The sequence below is a fragment of the Odocoileus virginianus genome, chromosome 23 (genome assembly GCF_023699985.2).
Source record: "Odocoileus virginianus isolate 20LAN1187 ecotype Illinois chromosome 23, Ovbor_1.2, whole genome shotgun sequence".
Taxonomy (NCBI): Eukaryota; Metazoa; Chordata; class Mammalia; order Artiodactyla; family Cervidae; genus Odocoileus; species Odocoileus virginianus.
Genome location: NC_069696.1, coordinates 11577838 through 11588511, shown reverse-complemented (window position 1 = coordinate 11588511; position 10674 = coordinate 11577838).

Genomic DNA, 10674 nt, shown 5'->3' with positions numbered 1-10674 from the left:
AGGTCCCAGCCCCGGAGTCCCAGCCTGGGCCACCCAAGGCTGTCACATTTGTCTCCTGGCTCAGTCATGTGGTGGCTATATGGCCCTGAGCAAGTTATCACCCTCTCTGGGCTGCTGCCAAATGAGTGCGTGCCAGCTCCCACTTCACGTTATCATGAGGATTCAAAACAATACTTGTAAGTCATGGTGATAGGAGCTGGCACACAGTAGGTGCTCAGGGAGCAGCCACTAAGTACAAACCTTTCAATGCATCTGCAGTCTCAACAGCAAGTGACCAAGATGACATGTGCCGATTGGAGGGTATTTCTGCCTGAAAATGATGCTTCTTATATGTAATTTCATTCTTATCAACAGAGGCAGCCTGCAGAATGCATAGTTAAGTGTGTTTAAAGGATTTTACGTTTGTTGAAGATTTTTCCTAAAAACACATCCACAAATCAAGGGGAATATCCTTTGTCAGACCACACATCCCAGCTTGGGGCTGGTGGGACCGGTCACTGCCACCACGTCCGGCCGGATCCAGCCCCACGCCCTGCCCCTTCATGCCTGCCACGACCAGGGCTGTCTGTCTGCATCTGGAGGATGAATAGCTCAGAGGCCTCGGAGCCAGCATCTGGCCACGTTCCTCCCAGCATCCCTGCATGTACCGAGCTGGCCCAGGAGAAGCCATGCCTTGGAGGAAAGATGTGTTTAAAATATTTTCTATCTTCACCCAAGAGAGGACCTGGGTTGTCCACCCGCCAGGAAGCAGTCTGCCACAGCCCAGCTGCCCGCAGGTCCTGCCTGAGGCTCCTTCTCCTGCCAGGCTCACTGGCTGGGTTCATCTTGAGCCAGAACCTTCCAAAAGCCCCACGTGCTCTATTTGAGTCTACACCCCCTCGGGGGTCCCAGCTCTGATCTTGAATAAACACCTGCTTCACACGCATCTCAGACTCTGTCTGGCTGAGTTCACAAGCAGCGTGTGACTGTGTCAGCCACCGAGTCCTGCATGCAACTCCCAGTCCGGGTCACCAAAGGCTGTCAGCTTCCTCCTGGGACACTCAGAGCCCTGCTCTCCTGCCAGAGGAATAAAGCCCGAGGTGCACAGGGTGGCCCCGGGATTTAGTCCATCAGCAGTGCCAGCCAAGCCTGGACCAGATGGGTGAGTGAGACACCTCTGTGTGATTCCAGCCTCCAGAGCCTCCCGAGCCTCTCTCTGAGATCTCGACTCTGGGAGCAGAACTGAGCCGAATTCCTCGCCCACAGAGGCCAGGAGCGAAAGAAATGGGAGGTTACCCAGGCAGCCGCAGAAACTGGATGGGAGGAAGTTGTTGTTAATAAGATCCCCTGTTACAAGAGGAAACACTGACTCAGCAAGCTCTGGTCCCTCCCCCAAGGTCATGGGCAAATAGAGGGCAGAGGCAGGGTTTGCATGTCCAGTTCCTGCTTTGTTAGAGGGCAGTTTGAGGTGGGATCTCCCAGGCGATGGAAAGGCAGCAAAGGGGCCTGAGCAGAAGAGGGAGTCGTGGGGCTCCACTGAGGGGAAGTTGCCAGTGTTCTAACCCTAGGGGGTGGGGACGGGGTGGGGGCTCCCAAGGATCAGCAGGTCCAGGGTAGCCCCATCTTAGCAGCACTGGGTCCTGCTATCACGGGGCCCAAAACTTGAGGACAAAGCCTGAGGACATTTAACAAAAGGAACACAAAAATATTTTCCTCTTGCAACCTGTGTACAGAGACACAGGACCAGGTGAGCAGGTGGGCACACCTATCCACACTCAGAAACACACTCGCTTCCCTCAGTTAGCTAGAACAGCCGTGGTGACTGAGGATCAAGGCGACCAGCACGCCCCCATCGTGACCTGTTCTGCGGGGTCCCTGTTACTTGCTGGCTCACTGACCCCTTCCTGCCCCCACCTGTGCCGGAGGGAGACCCATCTGTGTAGGCGGGGCTCATAGAGTGGGGACTCGGGCTGCAACAGAGGGGGTCAAAGCCCAGGGGTCACATGCAGCGTGAGTTCAAGGCTGCAACAAGAAGTGACGGCCGTGACCCAGAGATGGCAGGACAAGAGAGGGAGGAATCGGGGAAGCCTGGAATGTGCAGTGAGGAAGTGAATCTGACCAGAAATGAGGCCGTCCGCTTCTTCCCATCCTGCCCGGCAGTGGCCATCCCCGGTCTAGGGGGGCCCCTTTCTGTGACCCGACACCTCCTATCCCGGGCCGGCCAGTCACTGCCTAGCACCACGAGTGCATTTTTGTTTTTTTAAAGAGAAGATGGATGTTTCCTCAAACCCATCTCTGCCTGGAAACAGGATGAGCAAGGAGGACAGAGTTCCCACTTCTCTGTGGTCTGTGCTGTGCTTACTCGCTGAGTCGTGTCTGACTCTTTGCGGCCCCGTGGACCACAGCCCGCCAGGCTCCTCTGTCCACGGGGCTTCTCTAGGCAAGGATACTGGAGTGGGTGGCCACGCCCTCTTCCAGGGGATCCTCCCAACCCAGGGATCGAACCCAGGTCTCCCGCATTGCAGGTGGATTATTTACTGTCTGAGCACCAGGGAAGCCCCTTTTCTTTGTGGCCTAGAGCCACTCTTCTGAAATCTGGCTGCATGTTATTGTCACCTGGGCAGGCTCTAGACTTCCCGGTGTCTACACTATATCTGGACCAGGGATTCAGAATGTCTACACGGGGGACCCGGGACCAGGCCGAGTCCAAGGGGATCACCTGGAGCTCGTCAGCAGTGCACAGTCTGCACTGACACCCAAGTGAGTTATGTGCACGTAAGATTCAAACAGCAAGAGCAATGTCAGTTCAGTTCAGTTGCTCAGTCGTGTCTGACTCTTCGTGACCCCATGGACTGCAGGACACGCCAGGCCTCCCTGTCCATCACCAGCTCCCGGAGCTTGCTCAAACTCATGTCCATTGAGTCAGTGATGCCATCCAACCATCTCATCCTCTGTCATCCCCTTCTCCTCCTACCTTCATTCTTCCCCAGCATCAGGGTCTTTTCCAATGAGTCAATTCTTCACATCAGGTGGCCAACGTATTGAAGCTTCAGCTTCAGCATCAGTCCTTCCAATGAATATTCAGGACTGATCTCCTTTAGGATTGACTGGTTTGATCTCCTTGCAGTCCAAGGGACTCTCAAGAGTCTTCTCCAACACCACAGTTCAAAAGCATCAATTCTTCGGTGCTCAGCTTTCTATATGGTCCAACTCTCACATCCACACATGACCACTGGAAAACCATAGCTTTGACTAGACAGACCTTTGTCGGCACAGTAATGTCCCTGCTTTTTAATATACTGTCTGGAACAATGTGCTGATATGATGGGGAAGTTTATCTATGGGTGAACGCTGATCGCGCCCCCCTCATCTGGCTGGATCAGGATGCAGGTGGGGAGATGGGACTAGGGTGGGGGAAGGGCCGTGGAAAGAAGGAGGAAATGGAAGAGAATGGGTGGGGGGAGCAGAGACCTACCTCCACATGGGGACTTGGAGAGGGCAGAGATGGAGAGGGAATTTTAAAGATACTTCACTGCTTATTAAAAATCTGCACTGTGCAAGCAGAGAGCAGCCTGCATTTTCCACAGTATAGAAGACTAATCACTGATCAATAGTCCAACAGCAAAACAATGAAAATATTATATGGGTCTACGTATATGAACACGCTTTTATAGGCATGCATATATACATATATAATATATGTATTCAAATGCATCACACCGGACAAGCAAGAACAAGGAGCAGCCTCCCAGGCCAGAGAACCAGGAGTGAGACTGGAAGTCCCTAGAGGTGAGCAGTTGCCGAGGCTGGCTCTGCCCCAAGGACATTTGCCAAGGTCGGACACCTGATCATCCTTGTCCATGACCACACTTGGCTCTGGGGCGGAGGAACGCCTGGGCCGCCCAGCATGAGTTAGAGAGGGAACCCCACGGACAGCTGGACTCCCCCGAGGGCCTTGCTTTCACTGCTGGAATAAGTTACTAGGAAAAAGCCTGAAGATGGAAGAAACAAGGACAGTAGCCTACATCAAGCTTGGCCCCGTGAGAAAAAAGAATCTCCCTGAAGCCATAACCACCAGCCAGCCCCAATGCAGGCTTTACACTGGCTCTGCGGACCACAAATCCCTAAGACTTCAATTTAGTGGGAGGCAACTCAGAGTGACCCTCGGAATCCTGCTGAAGCAGACGTGAATTATCTCTGGAGGTTCCCGTTTTCAATGTAAGCCTCGAAGCATTACCAGTGATTAAGTAGAAAGGACGGCTTCCCAGGTGGCTCAGTGGTAAAGAATCCACCTGCCAAGCAGGAGACATGGGTTCGATCCCTGGCTTGGGAAGATTCGCTGGAATAGTTACAGGCAACCCACTCCAGTATTCTTGCCTGGAGAATCCCATGGACAGAGGAGCCTGGTGGTGGTGATGGTGGTGGTGATGGTGGTGGTGATGGTGGTGGTGATGGTGGTGATGGTGGTGGTGGTGATGGTGGTGGTGATGGTGGTGGTGATGGTGGTGATGGTGGTGGTGGTGATGGTGGTGATGGTGGTGGTGGTGATGGTGGTGATGGTGGTGGTGATGGTGGTGATGGTGGTGGTGGTGATGGTGGTGATGGTGGTGGTGGTGATGGTGGTGATGGTGGTGGTGGTGGTGGTGGTGATGGTGGTGGTGATGGTGGTGGTGGTGGTGGTGGTGATGGTGGTGATGGTGGTGGTGGTGGTGATGGTGGTGATGGTGGTGGTGATGGTGGTGACGGTGGTGACGATGGCGGTGACGGTGGTGATGGTGGTGACAATGGCGGTGATGGTGGTGACATGGTGGTGATGGTGGTGACGATGGCGGTGATGGTGGTGATGGTGGTGACGATGGTGGTGATGGTGGTGACATGGTGGTGATGGTGGTGATGGTGGTGACATGGTGGTGACGGTGGTGACGGTGGTGACCGTGGTGATGGTGGTGATGATGGCAGTGATGGTGGTGACATGGTGGTGATGGTGGTGGTGATGCTGGTGGTGGTGGTGATGGTGGTGATGGTGGTGATGGTGGTGGTGATGGTGGTGATGGTGGTGGTGGTGGTGGTGATGGTGGTGATGGTGGTGGTGATGGTGGTGATGGTGGTGACGGTGGTGACGGTGGTGACGGTGGTGACCGTGGTGATGGTGGTGATGATGGCAGTGATGGTGGTGACATGGTGGTGATGGTGGTGGTGATGGTGGTGATGGTGGTGATGGTGGTGGTGATGGTGGTGACGGTGGTGACGATGGCGGTGACGGTGGTGATGGTGGTGACAATGGCGGTGATGGTGGTGACATGGTGGTGATGGTGGTGACGATGGTGGTGATGGTGGTGACATGGTGGTGATGGTGGTGATGGTGGTGACATGGTGGTGACGGTGGTGACGGTGGTGACCGTGGTGATGGTGGTGATGATGGCAGTGATGGTGGTGACATGGTGGTGATGGTGGTGATGATGGTGACATGGTGGTGATGGTGGTGACGATGGCGGTGATGGTGGTGACATGGTGGTGATGGTGGTGATGGTGGTGACGATGGTGGTGATGGTGGTGATGGCGGTGATGGTGGTGACAGTGGTGATGGTGGTGACGATGGTGGTGATGGTGGTGATGGCGGTGATGGTGGTGACGATGGCAGTGATGGTGGTGACATGGTGGTGATGGTGGTGACGATGGTGGTGATGGTGGTGACATGATGGTGATGGTGGTGACGGTGGTGATGGTGGTGACGATGGCGGTGATGGTGGTGATGATGGTGGTGATGTGATGATGGTGATGTTGGTGGTGATGATGGTGATGTTGGTGGTGGTGACAATGGTGGTGATGGTGGTGACATGGTGGTGATGGTGGTGACGGTGGTGATGGTGGTGACATGGTGGTGATGGTGGTGACATGGTGGTGATGGCAGTGATGGTGGTGACATGGTGGTGATGGCGGTGACGGTGGTGATGGTGGTGACATGGTGGTGATGGTGGTGACATGGTGGTGATGGTGGTGACATGGTGGTGATGGCAGTGATGATGGTGACATGGTGGTGATGGTGGTGACGGTGGTGATGGTGGTGACATAGTGGTGATGGTGGTGACATGGTGGTGATGGCAGTGATGATGGTGACATGGTGGTGATGGTGGTGACGGTGGTGATGGTGGTGACATAGTGGTGATGGTGGTGACATGGTGGTGATGGCAGTGATGGTGGTGACATGGTGGTGATGGTGGTGACAGTGGTGATGGTGGTGACATGGTGGTGATGGTGGTGACATGGTGGTGATGGCAGTGATGGTGGTGACATGGTGGTGATGGTGGTGGTGATGATGGTGATGGTGACATCACCTGACATTATTCAGTGCTATGTGTCCAGCCATGTTTCAAGCTCTTTAGCTGGATTCTCTTCTTTAACTTTCATAATAACCCTTCAGAGAGTAGATTCCTGATTGCTTTGATTTGATCAAGAAGGAAACTGAGACTCAGGGAGGTAAGTGATTCACTCAACGTCACAGAGCAAGTAGCTGATGGACCTGATAGTCACGCCTCGGAGTCTGACGCAAGCATTGTGCTCTAACCACTGCACCACCCCGCCTTGTCCACCACAAGCTGTGAGCACCTGGACAGAGCCTGTCTCTGAGCTCTCCCTGCGTCCCCGGCTCTGAGACCGGGGACTGCACACGGTCGGTGCTCAGGAAGGCCTCTCAGTGTGGCCTGTGCACAGTGATTTCTGCAGATGTAAAACCTGCTCTGTGCATTGATCCATTCCCTTTGCATGCAGTAAGCATATCAATGGATTTGAAACCGTCGTAGATTCGTGAATAAAAGCATACAGTTGTTGGCCAACACAGGTCCCTTGGCTGACTCTTCCTGAAAGCATCATTTCTGGGACATCCCATTGTCTGCTTTCCAACCAGTCGGGCCACCCAGAATCTGCTGTCCCAGCCCCACCCAGGCCCCCAGAGACTCAGGGATCCGGGCTGCTCCATGAGCCAGTGGGTGAGGACCCTTCCAGCTCCGAGGCGAGAAGACCTGTGATGACCCTTGGACTCGGCTGCCCGGGTCTCAGGAGGAAGGATTGGGGAGGAGGGGTGGGCAGGGGCTGGGGGAGGGGAGGTGACAGCTTGATCTGTTGCGGAAAGAGAGAGGGAAGGGATGCTTCCCTGCAGACAAGCTGTTCGCTTACCAGCTGAATTTGGTGAAAGAAAGAAAGAAAAAAAAATTTCCCAGTGCCATCTGCTTCCAGAGAGAGGCTGGTGTGGGGCCTGGGGCTCCCTGGGGCTCGGGCAGCCAGACCCAGTTTCAGAATCTGAGACAGCTGCCCCTTGGGTTATTTTGGGAAGCCGCTCAGCGCTGAGGCGCCCCGGCCTTCGAGGCATTTCCCGTCACTCCGTCACTCCGGAGCTGCTTGCACACCAGCCCAAGACTGCCAGCTCCTTCCCCAGCCCTGGATGGGTTCCAGTTCAGCCCACGGTAATTGTCCTGCTTCCAGCTCTGGCTGCAACAACGCCAAGCGGGGTCAGATTTCTTGGGACGGAGGAGAGAGGGAGGCGAGGGCAGTGGGCTCTGCAGTCCCCCTTCTCAGACTCCTTTGTAGGACTCAGCCCCTCCACCCGCCAGCCCAGGGTGCCCGTCCCGCCCCATCGCTCAGCCCTCCTCCATTCTCTCCCCAGAGATGCCCCCACCGCTCTGATCCCGAGGGTGGGGGGTGGGGGGTCTCAGCAGGAAATGACAACATCCAAAGGGCCTGGGAAGATCGTGGGCCTCTCAGGGAAGGACCTGAAGACAGCTTGGAGAGGATGGGGTGGGTAGGAGATAGAACACAGTCAGTGAGTAGACACAAAGCCTGCAGCGCCGGGAGGACCCAGAGCGTCCGGGAGCAGGGAGCTTTTCAGCAGGACAGCAATGGGCTCGGGCTCCCAGGACAGGAAAACGCCAACCTCCGCTATGGAATTGGGGTCAGAGGGGAGAGAGGCAGAGAGCCCGCCTGGAGAGTCACCATACCGAACCCCATGGATGGCGAGCGCCTGGACTTCCAGGGGCAGGAGGGAGGGGAGGAGGGCCTGGGTCTGAGAGGCGAGGAAAAGGCAGAAAGGACGCGGTGCCCGGGTTAGGGACGGTGGGGGGGTGGGTATGGGGGGTCCAGACTGAGCCACAGGTCTCAGGCTTGGGAACCCAGAGGCTGGTGTGCGCGTTCAGTCGTTTCAGTTGTGTCCGACTCTCTGCGACCCCATGGCCTGTAGCCCGCCAGCCTCCTCTGTCCACGGGATTTCCCAGGCAAGAACACTGCAGTGAGTGGCCATGCCCTCCTCCAGGGGATCTTCCCGACCCAGAGATCAAACCCAGGGTTCCTGTGTCTGCTCCTGCATTAAGGGGCTGGGGAGTCAGGAGGCAGGACAGCGGAAGGGGCAAGTTCTGACTTCAATCTGGTGAGTTTGGGGTAGGAACCCCAAGGGGCACTGTGCCCTGGGCAGCTCAAAATGTGGGTCTGGTCAGGCAGGAAGGAGCCTGGTGGTTGCCAGGGGCTGGAGGGTGGGGATAAAGAGTTTCGGTCTAACAGGTATTGAGTTTCAGTTTTGCAAAATGAATAGCATTCTGGAAATGGTGGTGATGGTGCCACACAGGGTACTTAATGCCACTGAACCACAAACGTTACAATGCCTAAAATGGAAAATTTCATTATGTGTATTTTACCGCAATAAAAAAATTTTAATGGCTGCAACCCTCCCATTAAAATGCAGAAACATTCAGATCAGATAAAAACACACAACTATTTGGGTCTATAGGAAAGCCTCTTTAGGGGACTTTCCTGGTGGTCCGGTGGTTAAAACTCCATGCTTCCAAAGCAGAGGGTGCGGGTTTGATCCCTGGTCAGGGAACTAAGATGCCTCTCAGTGTGGGCAGAAACATTTTCTTTAAAAACTCTCTTTAAAAATAAAGACACAGATCCTTTACAAGGAGAAGAATAGAAAAGATTCCCTGCTAACACTGAAAGGAAGCTTATAAGGAGCTGTATTAAAATCAAAGCGGATTTCAGAGCAAGAGAGATATTATAAAGGATTAAGAGGACATCAAAAGGCTATGACAATCGCCGAAGAGCAGTAGGCAGGTTGGCACTAGGGGGTCTCTCTCTCTCTCTCTCTCTCTCTCTCTCTTCCATACCCACCTTCCCACCAGCCTCCTATCCCAGGCACCCCTCCTTGTACCTGGACCCCAGCTCCTGCCCACCTGCCCAGGTGCCTCCCTCCAGTAAGATGCTCCCTGTCATGTTTAATCTCTTCTCATCCAGAGCCTTCCCGTGGGCATTTACACAGGCTCAGTCCTCCCCACTCACAAGCAGTCACATCCCCCGAGGCCCCAGGTTACTGGCTGGCTTCTCACCAGGCTCCACGGAGAGAAAGCATGAAATCAACCCCCCTCCTACCGCAAATCCTCAGGGTCTTTGCTCCCTGGCTTCCGCAGGCTTCCCTGCCGCCTCGTCCATCCTCACTATTTCTCAGCTTGAAAACAAGTTAGAAAAAAATTTTATTTTTGTAGCTTTATTGAGGAATACTGTCCACACATTGGACATGAGTTTGAGCCAACTTCAGGAGATGGGTGAAGGACAGGGAAGTCTGGCTGCAGTCTATGGGGTGGCAAAGAATGGGACACGACTTAGCGACTGAACAGCAACAACGTACAACAAGTAACTTTTCCCAAGTTTAAGTGTGTGATTTGATGAGTTTGAAAAATGTGGACAGTCACGTGAGCACAATGAACCCATAGAGCATTCCCATCACCCCAAATTCCTCTCCTGCCAGCCTGGAAAGCACTGATCTCTTTTCTATCGCTAGGGCTACACCTTTTCTAGAATTTCTTATAAATATGTAGCCTCTTACGTCCCATTTCATTCCCTTAGCCTAACGCTCTTGACGGCATCCAGGCTGTTTTTGTATCAACACCCTTCCCTCTGTGTCGCTAAGCAGAAGCCCATTGTATGGAGACACTTGAATTCCTTTATGCCTTTGCTGGCGATGGACATTCGGGTTCTTCCCAGTCTTTGGTTTTTATGAATAGTATTGCTATTCATGTCTAAGTCTTTGTGTAGACATATGTTCTCATTTTTCTTGGATAAATACCTAGCAGTGAAATGGCTAGGTCGTATGGTGAGTGTATGTGTTACTTTATAAGAAACTGCCAAACTGTTCTCTCAAGTAAACGTACCACTTTGCATCCCACCAGCAACATATGAGAACGCTAATTGCACTACATCCTTGTCAACACTTGCTATTGTCAGTGTTTTCAATGTAGCGTGTAGTGGAATCTCGTGGTTTTATTTCTCTAACGAGTAACGGTACTGAGAATCTGTTAGTCAGCTCTGGCTGCTATGATAAAATATCATAGACTGGCCAGCTTTTAAAAACAGACAGTTAGGACTTCCCTGGTGGTGCAGGGGATAAGAATCTGCCTGCCAGTGCAGGAGACACGGGTTCAATCCCCGGTCCGGGAGAATCCCACATGCCACAGAGCAACTAAACCCGTGTACCGCACCACAGCTTCTGAGCCCGGGAACCAGAGCTGCTGAGCCTGCGTGCAGCAGCTGCCGACGCCTGTATGTCCCAGAACCCACGCTCCACAACGAGAGAAGTCAGTGTATCGAGAAGCCTGCACGCCGCAAGGAGAGCGTAGCCCCTGCTTGCTGCAACGAGAGCAAGCCCACGCACGGCAA